This window comes from Callospermophilus lateralis, unplaced genomic scaffold (genome assembly GCF_048772815.1).
Source record: "Callospermophilus lateralis isolate mCalLat2 unplaced genomic scaffold, mCalLat2.hap1 Scaffold_86, whole genome shotgun sequence".
Classification (NCBI taxonomy): Eukaryota; Metazoa; Chordata; class Mammalia; order Rodentia; family Sciuridae; genus Callospermophilus; species Callospermophilus lateralis.
In genome coordinates this window covers 2,966,238-2,982,855 of record NW_027516693.1, presented here as the reverse complement: position 1 = coordinate 2,982,855, position 16,618 = coordinate 2,966,238, and positions in this window count along the sequence as shown.

Here is a 16,618-nt window from a genome sequence, read left to right as displayed (position 1 = left end):
CTCCCAGGGGGCTAGAAATGCCCCCCTTGCTTTACAAGCCCCAGACAGCCCTGCACCTGGTCTCTTGAGGGCCTGAGGGCCAAGGGTAGCAGCTTCCTCCAGCATCAGGGTGCTGGGTTTCTGTTCTCGGAACTAAAAGACTCAGGGGTCACTCCAGGTAAACTGGGCTAACTGGGCTGCACAAAATAACCACACAAGAGACACATGTACCTTTTTTATTGGGGTCGCTGTGACAGCTCCTCTGACCTTAAGGATTGGCAGAAAGAGAGAGAGAGAGAGCACAGGTAGGAGAAGCTATTCAAATGAGCCAAAGGGTCAGATTTCAGGGGGCTGAGTCTATCTTCATGATGTCTACTGTCAGGTTGACTGACAGCTGGGTAGGCCACACCCAAGGGCACAGTAAGAGAAGGGGACACACACAAGGCACTTCCATGGAAGATTCTACCCTAAACAGGACAAGGGGTTATATTACAAAGGAACAGGTGAGCGTAGCTCCACCCATGGGGCTCTAACAAGACACACCCATGCCCAAGACACCGACCCTCAAACCCAAGAAGGGTGGGGAAAGCTCTGCCACATTTCTGTGACTGAGCGCCTCAGCACCCAGCCGGGGAGTATGACTTAGTCACGTGGGAGATTGGTCTCCCACATTGGGGTACCTGCTCCAGGGACAACGGGCCACACAGCCACACTGCTCAGCATACTAGGTAGGGGTTATTGGGAGAGTCTGGCTCCCAGGGGTACTCAGTAAGAGGTCAACCCTTGCCCTGGGGAAGGTGCCCAAGCCCAGAACTAGCCACATGGAACAATATGGGACCACACCTGACCCTGGATACAATGATGGGTGTGCTTCTCAGGCATAGGCTCCCTCCACAGCTGAGCTATTTTTTGGTTCCTCTGACCACTGATGTTCTATCAGGAAAGGCCGGGACAACACTTGGACAAGAAAGCAATGGGACAGGCAGCCTGCCCAGGCAGAAGGCCCTGGGAGAGAGCCTCCTTGGTGGGGACACACTGGGCCTGGTGCTGACAGGCACCAGCTCAGGGCCATCTGGATCATCAGACACCCACTCGGGAAGCTGCTGCTCACCAGAACCTTCTGCAAGTTGCCATTTCTGCTTCTGCCTCTGGGGAAACTGCGGACCCTGCAGGTGTTCCCATCAAATCTGCCCACACTTCAATGAGTCTTCAATGGGCCAACTGGTGTTTAAACTGGACCAGGCCAGGTGAACAAATCTGCCTGTCCACAGTACTTCCTCCCCAGGCCCCTAACCTCTCCTGAGGAAGGAGGGCCCTCAGGCTCGCTGCAAACACAGCACCACAGCAAACACACAGACCCTATGAGGCAAAACCTGCTCCTTCATTTACAGACAGATGAAAAATTAAAACAGTGCAAATCAAAATTAAGGATGATCCATAAGGCACTCTGTGCAGAGGGAATGGGCTGGACCCAGAGGGGCAGGGCGCACACTCAGGTGGCCCAGGAGTGCCACCCGCCCGTGGCTGCTTCCCCAGAGGAGGGTGTGTGGACAGGCCCCAGGGATGATCCCAGGACCCCACCGGCTACGTAAATGCTGGGTCTTCGATGCTGTGGTCGGGGTTGCAGGTGAAGGCGATGGTGATGGTGTACTGGGTGCCCCAGTGAACCTTCTCCACCTGGTGCAGATTCTCAGACCCCGAGGTGAAGAAGGAGACTCGCCCTAGGAGAAAAGAGGGGAGAGGTGACCAGAGGCCACAAGCGTGGCCAGCAGGGTTTTCACACAACACAACAGCATGACCAGTAAACCTGGCTGGACACAGGACAAGGTGGAAACACCTCCAGCTCCATACAGGGAAGGGGCTACAGGGGCCTCTGTGGCCGGGCAGACTGCCGAAAATGCTGCGCTCCAGGCGCCCCAGAAGCCAGCCCACCTCCAGGCCCCCCCGCAGCCAGCTCACCCTCAGGCCCCCCGCAGCCAGCCCACCCCCAGGCCCCCCACAGCCAGCCCACCTCCAGGCCCCCCTGCCCCCGCAGCCTGCCCACCTCCAGGGCCCCCTTCAGCCTGCCCACCTCCAGGGCCCTGCAGCCTCCATCTGGCAGTCCAAGACCTGGTTTCTCACCACATGTGGAGAATAGAGACCAAGTACAGAGGACAAACCAGAGGGGCTGCTCACTGCCACCTACGGCCCCCTTTAGGTGGAGACCCAATGGCAGCTCAGACACGGCCCAGCTGGGTGTCCTCCCAGAGAATCCTGTGCACGTCCGCTTGTGTGCTGAGATGGCCTGCGGCATGTCTTCACAGTAAGCCTGGGCTCCAGTATCGGGAAGCCCTCAGAGGTTCCCAGACGTGGTCCGCCACGGGCCTGGCTCCAGGCTTTCCTCAGAGGCCACTGCCTCCTGTCTCTTCCTCTCCTGCTTGCTACTTGGCGAAGTCTGAAGAGGGGAGGAAAGTCCCCTGGATGTGCCCCGCACCCTGGTGGCTGATGCAGTCAGACTGCTTAGAACTGCAGAGCTGGAGAAACCCTGTGTAGGGCAGGCCTGGCTCCTGCGGGCTGTTGATCCAGACCCCTTCACCCGAGGAGACTGACTATTCTAACGGCCTTGCTGAGTTCCGAGTCCCTGCAGTGAGTGGCCTGGAGACCCACGTCCGGGGCTCTGCTCCTTGATCTATAAGGTTTCTCTCCAAAAAAACTGTTTGCCACTCATGGAGAGAACTGCTGATATGCTGACCTGTGTGACCTCACCCAGGTTTCATAAAATGCAATTATATAAGCCCAGCAGGGGTGGCACATGTCTGTAATCCCAGCATCTCGGGAGGCAGAGGCAGGAGGAGCACAAGTTCAAAGTCAGCCTCAGCAACCTACTGAGGCCCTAGGCAACTCAGTGAGACTCTGTCTGTAAGTAAAATATAAAAAACGGCTGGGGAATGTGGCTCGGTGGTTAAGTGTACATGAGTTCAATCCCTAAAGAACCCCAAAAAATTTAAAAAACAAGGGCTGGAGATGTAGCTCAGTAATAAAGTACCCTCAATTCAGTCTATGTCTCTCTGTCTATCTACTCACCCTTCTGGTACTGGTGATGGACCCAGAGACACTTGAAAAACTGAGCCACATCCCCAGCCCTTTCTTATTTTTTATTTTGAGACAGGGCCTCTCTAAGCTGCCCAGGCTGGCCTGGAACTTGCAGTCCTCCTGCCTCCAGGTCCTGAGTTGTTGAGATTACAGGTGTAACCACTGTACCTACTGGGTTCATGCTTAAAATGTCTAAAAGCAAGACCTGCTGAAGAGCTGCATTCCACGGTTTTCCCACAGAAGTGCTGACTGAGCTTCTGGGGAACAGGCCGGCTGTACTACTGCTGTGCAGCTGGACAGACATCTGGCCAAACTGGTGACAAAAGACCGAGTGAGGCCAGGACAGAGCCAGCTGAACCTCCCAGCTAGAGGGGGAGGCCTGTTAGGGGGACTGCGGCCACAGCACTGTGTCCAAGAGCAGCCCCCAGCCCAAGCCCACTGTGGGGTGATGGCATAAGTGCTCACAGGGCCAGGAGCAAAGGGCCATCTACAACCCCAGCAGCTCAGGAGGCTGAGAAAGGAGGATCACAAGTCTGAAAGCTTCCGCCATGACCCCTATGTTGCAGGAAAAGCAGTGTGTGTCCAAACCCCCCACACAAGGGGAAATCCTCCACTCTGTCCCTTCAGTGTGGCCTCCTCATGAGACCCCGAGCACCCCCAGAATGAACCCCAGCACCTCCTGTGGCTTCCCCCCATGGTCGCCCCGATGCAGGCGCATCCCTTGACCTGCCTGCCTCCCAACGTGCTGGCGTCCAACACCCAACAGACCCAGGTGGACAGACCCAGTTGATCTTTCCAGGCTCAGCACAGGGCTGGCTTTAGGACTGGAGCTGCCAGCAGGGGTCACAGGCACCCCTAGGACAGAGCACCAAGGCCAGCCGGGCCCGACACACCTCTGACGTGCCCACCTGGTGCAGCATGGCAGGCAGGGGCACTGTGGACGTTGTGGCTGCGGGCCATGGACTCAGGACCTTCCGCAGGTTAGGTGCAGGCTCACTGCAGGACACCTACTGCCTCCCACGAGAGGCCCCTATGGGCAAAGGTGTCCGCCTGGTGCTCCTTGTCCTTCTCAGAGAGCCCTTCCCTACGTGCCATGGGGCCACCTCTCTGCACAGGCACCAGGAGTCTCAAGGATGAAAGAGGCCCCGGGTCCCAGCTCCTAGAACCCAAATGGCCTGGGGCTTTCTGGCAAGCAGAGGTAACCCCCCATGGCCTGCTGTCCATCCCTGCAGGCTGCTTCTCCTCTCTGCACATCACTCAGTGCCCAGAGCCCCCTCCAGATGGGAGGACCAAGGCCAGGCACTGTGCTGCTCACCTTCCAAGGGTCACCCACTGAGCGTGGGTGGCAGCCTGGGGCATTCCAGCCACCCCTCACCCAGGGTTCTGAGGGAGGAGGTGGGTGGGTCCGGGCAGGTGACCGCTGAGGGGCCACGTGTGCCTCACATCAGGCGGGAAGCCTCGCCGGACGTTTCCACTCACTCTCTTGGTGTTGGAGATGGACACAGAGCCCCGCGCAGCCTTCACCTGACCCAGATCTCCATATCTGAGAAGGGCACTGAGCAGGTTCACACCCCAGGGGGCCCAGGACTCTGTGTGCCACAGTGATGCCACCAGGTGCCCGGCTCTGCCACTGACCTACAGTGACCTCAAGCCACAGATACTGGATTCCTGGTATCACAGCAGCAGGTGGACCTGGACACCCCCCAGCATGAAGCCTAAAATACAGCAGGCGCTCTGCGAATGCAGCACTGCCCGAGTGTAGTTGTCCACCCACAGCCCACAAACATGCACAGGTGTGAAGTGGTCACTGACTAGGCAAGGCTGACGTCCAAGCCCTGGCCTGCTGGCCAGCCTGTGTGTCCTACCTGCTCTTGGCTCCACTGTCTTGTTGGCCCCTTCCTCCATGAACACGAAGTGTCCTCCGCCAAAGTCCTCCAGGTAGTCGGAGAGATAGAGCTGCCAGGTGTAGTCGAAGGAACCGTAGGTCACCTGCGGAGGAGGTGGGGAAGAGGCTCAGGAGGGAGCGCCCTTGGTGTCCACAGGTCCTGGCCCCAGGCCAGTTTCTCCCTCCAGCGTGGGAACCTGCAGAGTGCACAGTGTGGGTGCTGAGCTGGGGCCTCCCAGGCACCAGGCACCTGAGCGGCGTGTTCCAGCAAAACACAAGCTGAGGCCTGTCAAGGAGCTGGTGGGCAGGCTCCCGTGGGAGGTGCGACCAAGCAGGAAGGCAGTGTCCAGAGGAGGGCACTTTGCTTCCCCCAGGTTGGGGCAGACCCAGACTTTTTTCTTTTTCTTTTTTTTTTTTTTGGTACTGGGGATTGAACCCAGGGGCTCTCAACCACTGAGCCACACCCCCAGTAACCCCCACTTTGTGTGTGTGTTTGTGTGTGTGGTGCTGGGGATCAAACCCAGGGCCTTCTGCATGTGATGCAAGCACTCCACCAACTGAGAGGACAAGGAGAGACCAAGCCGGGGAGGTGGGCAGGGCGCGAATTAGTGAGCAAAGGGAGCATGGGAGGTGCCCAGGAGGTAAATGTTGGGGACAGCACATTACTTCTCATCTCTGTCACTGACACCTGGGAAACTGTCCCTCCACTTAGGGTGTGCCCTGACGCCCTGGAGAAAAGGCCCAGAATGTCAGGACATAAGCGCTGCACAGCAGATGCCTGCGGCCGAGCCCAACAGCCACGCAGAAGAAAGTGGGCCAAGCTAGCAGCCCCGCAGGGCCCACCTTGTCCATGTGTGCATGCCAGTACTCATCGTGAGCTGTCCGGGCCTCTGAGCTGTTCATGCGGGAAAAAAAGGTGGGTTTCATCAGGTACAGCGAAGACACACTGATGCCAAAAGCCTTGGCGATGGTGAGCTGCACCTTCTGCTGCACGTCCTTGTGAGGACACAAGGTGGCCTTCAGGAACAGCTTGGCCAGTCCATGGGAGTTCTCTGTGGCCCCAGAGGTGAGGAGATACCACAACACTGCTGGAGCCCACGGGCCAGTTCCCCCACCTGCGGTCCCAGAGCAGGCCAGGCCTGGAGGAGGTGGGGTCCCGAAAGCAGGAGGAGCCCTGCTGCAAGCCCACCCTGCAGCTGAAGATGCCATAGCAGCATCCAGGGGGACCCCAGGCCCCGAGGTGCATCTGACCAGCATCGAGGCTCCAGGCAGTGCAGACCCCAGGAGCCTAAGCTGGGAGAGCAGAGCGGGAGTGGGTTGGACAGGCTCACCTGTGACTCCAGTGTCCAGACACACCAGCCTACACCTCCACCTACATACCCACACCCTGCCTGCACACCTACATACACACACACCCCTGCCTGCACACCTAGGCACACACACACACCCCTCCCTGTACACCTAGGCACACACATACACCACTCCCTGCACACCTAGGCAGTCACACAGACACACACACACACACACACACACACACATGTCTGCATACTAGGCACACACATACACCCATGCATACATACCTAGGCACACACATACACCCCTGTCCATATACACATCACACCACAACACACCCCTGTCTACATATACACAGCCTTCGTGAATGTCACTCCTGCCACAGGGATGAACACTTGTTTTCCAAGATGTCTACATACACACCACACACACCTCTGCCTGCACACCTAGGTACACACATGCACAGGCCTACCTGAGCTCACACCTATGCACTTCATATAAACCTGTGTATAGCTCATGCACACACACACACGTGCACACCTTTGTCACAGTACATGCAGAGGTACACGACACACACACCTGTTCTGTGCACACACAGCTGCATGTGCATATGTGGGTGCACACAAATGCACGCCAAGCTACACATCCACATGTGCTGCCCATATGCGAGTCCTCATGCACACATAAAAGCACATGCACTGCGTCCTGAACCTGCTTCAGGCATTTAGCCTAAGAGCAGCTGCACACAAGTCCTCACACATTTCCAGACCCCATGGCTCCTTCAACGTGGGTGTCACAGGACAATAGTACTCCTGGACACAGGCTCCCACCAGGGGGCCGCATCATGCCCCCATTGACTCATCATCTTGGAAAACCAGTGTTCTTCCCCGACGCGGGGGGTTGACATTCAAAGAGGCTGTGTGGACTGCCTGTCACATCAGGAATGCTTCCAGCCTCCTTTGGGTGGACAAGTGTGTACCAACATTTGTCACCAACCACGGCACAAGAAGAACTACAGGAATGTCATGTTCGGCTAGCTTAACTTTCCTGATTCTTGTTCACCCTCAGGTACCAAAGCTTTGCAAACAGCATTGGACCAAATTCTGGACTCAATGAAAGACCTAAAAGTCTGTGATATTCTCCAATCCCATCTTCAAACCAATGTGTCTCCACGCAGCACTGGCCAGCCAGCCGCTGCCCCAGGACAGATGCTGCTCTGCCCCAGATGGCAGGTCCTGCTTCTGTCTGCAAGCCCTGGCCCTCTCCCCCCACCTGTTCCGTGGCCTCTGCAGGCACAGGCAATGTCACCCATCCCTTCTGTCTCAGAGCCCTGCTTCTCAGTATCCGTCATGGTGGCTGCTGGCCACACAAGGAGGACCCATGCTTCTGCCCTCAGTCCTCCTGGTTCTGCTCAGGGGACCACAAAAACCGCCTGATGTCCACCAGAAGAACAGCAGTGAGAAAACACTGAACTAACCTGGGGACCGTGCCCCCCGTCCCTGCCCAGCGGCCAGGTAAACTGGAGTATAGCAGGTGCCCTGAGGAGGGCGTGTCCTGGCAGGAACCTTGCCCAGCACCTGGCACAGCAGCCCAGGGATGCTCTCGGGGACTGTCCTGCAGCTGCTGTCCCACAAACAGCTTTCTCCTCACCACAGCTGTGCCAGGTTCTGCATGGGACCCCGAGAACCCCCAGAAGCAGCCGCCTTTACAGCTCTCCCTCTCTGTTCTCTGCAGGCCTGAGAGATGCACAGCCAAGGTTCAGGCAGCAGAACATGACACTCAGTCTGCTCCCCTCACTCTGCATACTCGTGTTGTTTCACGTGATTTGAACTCAAGACATCAAAGTGCTACTGTACACTTCCTGTGTAAACAGGTTTACGCACACCAGCAAAAAGCACACTGCACAAAATAAACAAGTGAGGGCCAGTGGCCCAGCTGGTCATCTCAGAAGTCACAGGCTGGGCCCTGGGTGGACCACACACAGGACCCTAACACAGGAGCCACGCACCTGCTGCCCACAGGCTGTGGGATGGTGGGATCTGCTAGACTGGTGTCTACTAGCTGTGCAGGCAACCAGGCCCTCCTCTTGCACCCTGGACCCTAGCCTGGGTTTCCCTGAGCAACCATTTCCCTGGAGATGTGGAGGTAGAGGGTCGGCTGTCTCCAGGCATGGGCTGGAGCCATAAGGGCACAGAAGGGGCCTCACAAAGCCATGCAGGCGCAGGGGCCATACCCAGATCCATTCCAGGGAGCCACGCTATGCCCCATTGTGCCCCCGACACTGTTGGGCTAGCCGTGGAGAGGGCTGTGGGACCTTCCTGCAGCATTTCCTGCAGCCCAACATAAGTGCACAGATAAGATCTGACCTGCACAGTCCATGGGACCCTCAGGACCAGACAGCAGACATGTCCTTCACCCCAAAGTGCCCTGTAGCCCTGGCGGGCACCTGCAATCAGTCTGAGGGGAGGCATGGGCTGGGTTCCTGGTCTGTGCTCTTTCTCATCCTGGTACCAGTGGCATGCCCTGCTGTTACCATGCCAACAGCCTGCTCCCTCTTGCTGCTGTGGCGTCCACTGCATGGATGTGCTGTCCTCCCCTCAGTGGCCAGGGACTCTCTGGCCGGGTTGGCACACTGGAGCTCGGCACACACTGGCTTAGGTGCTCACTGCTCCTGGATGAGCACCTCACAGACTTGCTGGGCATGCCCCCGCTGCCTACTTCCAAGTCCTTCCCATTCTGGAGTGGCCACCAGTGCTGACCATTCTTACCTCACCTGTGTGCATCCCTCTCCTCAGGACTACAATGACTGGCCCAGGGTATAAATGCAATGGGGGCTGAATAAATGCTCGCTGAACCTCCACACAGCCACCTGACCAACTTTGTGCAAGATGAAGCCCACAGGAGGCCCAGGAAAGAGTAAAGGACCATTCCATCCATACACGGAATTTAGTAAATCCCCAACTGGACTAAACTAAGATGCAAGAAGAGAGCTACAGATGGCCACACCATCACAGAAGTACTCTGAAGTTCTAGAAATGTCTGACAATTAATCTTCCCAGATGTCTCAGGTGTGCCGTGACCATAACTCAAGCTGTTACCCAACACACAGGAGGCCTGACCCCAGGACAGGGCCACAAGCCGAGCACCAAGCACAGTGCCGAGGGCCAGAAGCTGCCTGTCCACAGGACGTGGCCTCGGGGCTGCAGCTGCAGCTGTGGAACTATGCTGGAGGCAGAGTCTGCACCTGGGAGGTCGCAGGGTGGCACTTCCTTGGGACACTCGGGGGAAGGTCCTTCCTCATTCTTCCAGCTCTGGGCCATGCAGCCCTTTGCTCAGTCCAGCTTCAGGCCTCTTTCTCCTCCTTTACAGCCTCCCTCTGCCTCCCTCTGGGGAGGACACTGTCCTTGGGTTTAGGGCCCACCCTGATAATTCAGGATGACCTCATCTCCAGGTCCTTTATTACATGTGCAAAGAGCCTCTTTCCAAACCTGGTCACACACTCAGGCTCCAGGTGCCACACCTCTGGGGGGTTGACGCCTGTGCAGCAGCTGACAGGCCCTGGGGATCTACAGAGCCTCAGGCTTGAAGGCGGCAGAGTCCCCTGAGCACCCTCTGCTCATGGGATCGACCTCTCTGGGCAGCAACACAGCTGTCCTGTCTGTGCTGCCTGTCACCAGCCTCACACACTCCTGACTCTTCCCGTCCGCTCCCTGCCTTTCGACCTCCCCATCCCACCCCAGGATCTACAAGGCCAGTGTGTCCTGAGCCATCTGTGGCACACCTTGAAAAGGCAGCAGCAAGGCCAAGGACACTGTCCTCCCAACACATGGTGCCTCCAAGTACCCATCAGGAGCAGTACCACGGTCAGTGCCAGGGACACTGTGGAGGACCCAGCCAGCCCACCTACTGGTGGGGTCACAGAGGGGTGCCTTCCCCCACCCCAGGAAGAGCAGAGTTAAAGGTAAGGAGAGAAGTGGGCAGGGGCTGCAGCCAACTCACCCCTCTTTTGGATCCTCCCAGGGAGAGGCCCTTCTCGGCTATACTGTGGGGAAAATGATTTAAACCAAAATTGAGTGACTGGAATCTGTCTAAGGTATCCAGGAACATGAATCAGTGTGATCTGGATCATGTCTCCAGGCTCTGCTGTGATGTATAAAACACAAGCAGACCAGAGCCTTCAGCCTTCAGAGCAAGTGAAGACACTGTCAGGTTGATGAAGGTGACTTAGGAACAAAGCACCAAGCAGCAAAAGAAACATCAATCAGGTCCACGGAACCACCTGTCAATCAGCAGGGTCTCCTGGCCAATCCTGGATCTCAGCCAGTTCCCCCGACCAACTTCATTGGGACAAATGACTCTAAAAATCTCCTTTCCTGTCCCAAGTCCTTCCCTTCCTGCCGTAAGCCCCATAAAATGCCAGTCTGGTCAAGCCCCCTCACGGTTTCTCCTCAGACCTCTTCCTATCTGCTCTGTCGGTCTGAGAGTTCCGCCCAGGGTGGGGGGAATCTCAATAAAGCCGTGCTCAGCGGCCTTTTAAAACCTGCCTCCTTTTGGTTGCCGCTGTTGCCTGACCTTACAGACACTACCACCTCCTGCGCTCAGGACACAGGGCTTGGGCACAGGGGCTTGGCATGAAGGAGGTCAGAGGGCCTCAGGAGCCTTGGTGGACCCAACTGATCTGCTCCTAGGCAGGTTGGGCTTGGGTGACCACAGCTCAGGAGGGGAAGAGGCCCAGCAGGGTGGGGAGGTAAAGACCTCCAGTCAGCACCTGGACCAGAGAAGACCCCCATCAAGAACCAGCAGCTCTGACAGACATTTTGAGGTCACCAGGGACTCTGACCCCTTAGTAAAACACCGGTCATCCCCATAGAGCAGGAGAATGTAGAAGAGGTGCGCTCCCTACGGGGACTCTCAGCAGGACACTGTGTGGGGACAGAGGAGAGGCCTCCAGGGCCGAGTGCCACTTCTCACACTGAGTCTAAACACTGATTGGACATCAAAGCTTTCTTCAAGTTCTTTAAAAGCACCACTGCCTCCGAGCAGGCGATTCCAAGAGGGATAGGCTCTGGGGAGATGAAGCCTGGCAATATGAGAGCAGACCCGGAAACAGGATCTGGGGACCTTCCCCAAAGCAGGGGGAGCAGTCTCCAGGCAGGATGGCCTTGGGCTCACTGGACAGCTGTGGACAAGCTGCCCTGAAGGGTAGGCTATGCCTCTGGAATGTTCTGTCAGAAAGGACAGCAGGGTAATGTCCTTCACTTGTGGGAAGCAAGTAACTTGTAGTCTCCCCTTGAAAGCACTTGGGAAATGATGACCGTACTGACCTGTCTGAAGTCTGCCACCTCCCACCCATGGCTCAACCCTGACCAGGTGCCTAGACAGAGCACTGCAGCATGGGGTACCTGCCACCCCGGCCACACTTCCTGGGGGTGCAGCCTAGAGGGAAACAGGCAGGGTGAGGAGATGGCTGCTAAAGCCACTGTCCTTGGACAATGGCTGGCAAGGCCCCTCTAGAGACCCAGGGTGGCCCGTGTGGCCAACGTACCGCTTAAAGGGGAACTTCTGATGAGCAACATGCGGCTCAGTGAAGCACACCCTGCCCACAGCCTCAGCTCTGTCCATGCACGTCCTGGGCTTCCAGTGGCCCTGTGATGGACAGGTTGACCAGCCCCAGGAGGCCATTTGTGTCCCCAGACTCACACCACCTGCGTTCCTGAGCTACGCTGACCACATGTCTGAGCACTCAGGCTCCCTCAGGAGGCCCTCCAAGACACCAGGCAGAACTCCTAATTCTAGCCATGCCCTTCCTCAGGGCCCTGACAATTCCCACCAAGTCCCTCTGCCTCTCCCTGTCCTGGTGACCTGTAGAGCTGAGAGGGAGGCGATTGAGAACTCAGGGGAGCCAGGGTGAACAGAGGCCAGGTGGTGAATGGGGCCAGGGCAGACAGGGGCCAGGGAGGTAGGTAGGGCCCAGGTAGATGGCAACCAGAAAGGTAGATGGGGACAGGGTTGTGGTGGACAGGGCTGGGGTGAACAGGGACAGGGCAGTGGTAGATGGGGCCAGGATGCAGAAGTGCATCAGATGTGAGCCCAACAGGTAATCAGTATTGTGTTCTGGCAGCAAAAGGCAGGGCCACGCCCTGGACCAAGGTGAGCAACCTAAGGATACATCAGGCTGGCTACAATTTGCTTTTTATCCCTTTTTCCTTCTTCCTACTCAGAAAGTGAACCTAGAAGCTGGAAATGGAGCCATCATCCAGGAACCACATAAATAAGTAAAGGCCATACACCCAGCACCAGCACCAGGCTCGGGCCCATGGGGCCTTCCTCTGCCCTTCATGTAAGAAGAGCAGATTCTTATTTCAACCTGTAAGGGGTGTCTGAACCCAGGGGCACTGGGTGGACAGACCCACATCCCCAGCCCTTTTTATTTTGAGACAGGATCTTGTTAAGTTGCCGAGGGTTTCACTAAATTGCTGAAGCTGGCCTCAAACTTGCAATCTTCCTGTCTCAGCTTCCTGAGATTATATATGTGCCATTTCTGGCCCCATGAACTTTTAAAATTTAAAAGTATGGCTAGGTGCAGTGGTACCAGGTACTTGGGAGGCTGAGGTGGGAGGATCACGAGTTCAAGGCCAGCCTTAGCAACTTAGCGAGACCCTGTCAGAAAATACAGATAACAAGGGTGGGCGTGTGGCTCAGTGGTAGAGCACCCCTGGTTCAACCCCTAGTGCTGGGAGCGGGGTGCCATATACACACACAGTGCTGGGGCACTTGCCTGGCTTGTGAACTGGGTTCAATCCCCAGCACACAAAACAAAATCATTGTTGAAACTGGGATGTCAGAGGGAGGAGTGCTAAGATTCAGAGCAACAGTGACGGGGGACCGTAACTCTACTGACCTCAGTGGTCATTTCACTGACCTTCTTCCACGGCCACACCTGCCTCCTCTCATCCCATTGGGTGGCAGGAGCTCGGGTTCATGTGCATTTCAATGGACCCCTTTGTAGGAGAACTTGGCAATCTTTTCTTGTTCCTAGTCCAAGGCATTGAATTAAAAAAAACAAAGCAAAAAAAAGCTAGTTTTTCCAGGCACAGTGGCACTGCCTGTAACCCCAGTGACTCAGGAGGCTGAGGCAGGGGGTTGTCGGGAGCTGCCATGGATGCAGCCATCTTTAAGCCCTGAAGTCCCAGGGCACTGACCAATTATTGCTCCAGTCTGGCAATAATTAATAGAGCCTGGTCGATAACTCGGGTGTCACCCCAGCGTGGACAGCAAGGTGTGGCTCCAAAAGTAGGCGTCACCCACAGGGGACGAGCTACACTCACCTGTTCCTTTTTAATCCTACCCCTTTGCCCTTTTTGGGATAGAATGTTCCATGGAACCTCCCCTTATGTGTCCCCTATATAGGAATAAAGAATTCTGGCGGCTCACTCTTTCCACAGAGCCTCAAGGTCGCAGAGCCGTCTCTGGATTATTGAAAAAGGAATTTCTGTGTGTTTGTGTGCTTTCTTTGCCATTTTCTTGAGTTATTGGAATATTCAGATTTTGTGAACCCAGCATTAGGTCCCCAGCTATGGCAGATGGCAACAGAGGATCACAGGTTGGAGGCCAGCCTCAGCAACTCAGTGAGACTTTGTCTCCAAACAGAAAATGAAAAGGGCTGGGATGTGGCTCAGTGGGGGAGTGTGTCTGAGTTCAAAGTGTCCCTGAGTTCAATCTCCAGTACTGCAAAAATATTGTAATAAAAATATCTAATTCTGTCCTAAAAAACTAGTCTCGAGTGCTAGGTTTTAAAAACTGAGAACACATCTGGGTGGCAGAGAATGTTCAGGAACATGCAACAGTCAGAGAAGTGGCAGGCCCTGGTGTGGGCCAGCCCTGTAAGACGTGTGCTCTCCAGGGTGCTGACTGGCCCACAGCAGTAGGCCTGGATATGCCGGGGTTCCTCTGGGCCCCGCGCCTCTCCAGCCTCTCACCTGTGCTGGCTGCCCTTTCAGTGCTGGGTTGAGGCTGGGCGGTGTGCTGGGAGGGCCCTTTGCCAGTGGCCTTCTTGTTACCACAGCTTCTGTGTATTTTCTGGCTCAACTTTCTCTTCCCCACCTTGCCATGTCTGTGACTTCACCACAGGCACCACTGGAACAACCAGACCAGGGACACTGCCTCTGCTTCCAGGCCAGTCAGTTCCAGCTGAACAGGAGGGACAGTCATCTGCTGCCTGGCAGCTTGTAGCTTGAGCCACTATTGTCCAGCAATGGCCATGAAACAATTTGCACAGAGGCCTATGGCTCTCAGAACTGCCGTTGGGCTGGGGACACCATACCTTCAAACCTCCTGTGGCCATCATAGTCTTCAGAGCAGGGCACCTCAATGAACATGCCTGCCAGGACCTCGCCACGATGGGCCAGGACCTCGGTGACACCATCCTCGGTCCCCAGGCTGCTCCAGAGCAGGAAGGCAGCCAGCACGAGGCCAGCCCCCAGGCCCATGATCCTTAGCCACGTGTCCCTTGGCGTCTCCTGCGGTGATCCTTTTTGTTCCTGGGAACAGAAAACACAATCACTGTCACTGGACCACAGTTGCATATGCTGGGAGTGCAGACAGGGGCAGAGAACATGTCACATGGCTGTGTCCAGGCTGGCCTCTGGTCAAAAAGGGCCCGTCCCAACAAACCGATGGAAAAATGCTCAACAGCTCTTGCAATCAGGGAAATGCAAACCAAAACCAAACTGAGATTCCATCTCACTCCAGTCATAATGGCAAAAACCAAGAATAAAATAATAAATTCTGAACAACAATAAATGCTGGTGAGGTTGGGGGGAGAAGGAACACTCGTGTACTGCCAGTGGGACTGCAAACTAGTACAACCACTCTGGGGTGGTTGGGACACTCCTCAAAACACTAGGGACAGAGCCACCACATGATCCAGTAACCCACTCCTTGGTATCTTTCCAAAAGATCTAAAACTGGCATACTATAGCGACAGACCCACCCCAATGTTTATAGAAGCACAATTCACAATAGCTAAATTATGGTATCAACCCAGAGGCCCATCAATAGATGAATGGATTACAAAACTGTGGTATGTATACACAATAGCATTCTATTTGTCATTAAAAAAGGTCAATGTTTTCACTCGTGTGCAGAAGCAAGAGTAAAATAAAAGGAAAGGGAGAGGGAGGGATAGACTATCATAAATATAAAAGGAAGATCAGTACTGAAGAAGGAAATCAAGAGGTAGAGAGGAGGGATGGGGTAGGGGAGGCAATGCAGAATGAGTTCTTAAAAACTCATGACATAGGCTGGGGCTGGGGCTCACTGGTAGAGAGCTTGCCTAGCATCTGTGACTCACTGGGTTAGATTCTTAGCACCACATATAAATAAAATAAAAGTCCACTGACAACTAAATTTTTTTTAAAAAATACTGTCAGGTGCATATGTAAATACATCACAGGAAATTTACCTTTATGCACAGGTGGAAAGCACAGATCAAATATAAATTAGCTGGGCACAGTGGCACATGCATGTAATCCCAGTAGCTCAGGAGGCTGAGGCAGGAGGATCTCAAGTTGAAAGCCAGCCTCAGCAACTTAGAGAGGCCCTAAGCAACTTGGTGAGACCCTGTCTCAAAAATAAATAAATAAAAAGGGCTGTGGATATGGCTTAGTGGTTAAGTGACCCTGTGTTTAAACTCTGGTACCTTATATATATAACTTAACCCTAACCCTATGTACACACACACACACACACACACACACACATAAATAGATGAGAGAAAGGAAGTCTAGTAGAGCAGAGGAAGGAGAACAGGGGAGGGAGGAAGAATAGGAAAGAAAAGGGGAATCATGAACTAAAATCAAATTCCATGCATGTATGACTTTGTGGGGATGAACACAATTACTATGTAAAACTATAAAGCTCTAAAAATGAAAAATAAAAAGATGGCCCATCAATCCTGAGCTGCTCTGGGCACTTGCCCAGGGTCAGGGAAGCCGGAGATGGGAATGGGAGGAAGCCCACCACGCCCCACCCCTAAAGAAGCAGCTGGGGCTGTGTATGGCCCCTGACCATCTGACCAGGCAGGACTGACCCTGTTTGGTGATGGGAGAGAAGATGGAGTGACCCCAAGTGGCACCCCTGGCCCACCCACAGAGCCCAGTGGGAGGGAGCACCCTGGAATGGGAGTCTCCAGTCTCCACAGCTGGCCAGGAGCACAGGGCACAGCACAAAGGTCTGCCAACAAGAAGTCATCCAATAGTCCAGGGCTGACCATGGGGTTCAAGCAGTGCCAAGGTTGTATGCCAAGGTTGTGTGCGTGTGTGACAGCCTTCATGGGCCAAGGCCTGGACAGACAGTGGGCAGGAGGGACAGCACTTGCTGCTACAGGTA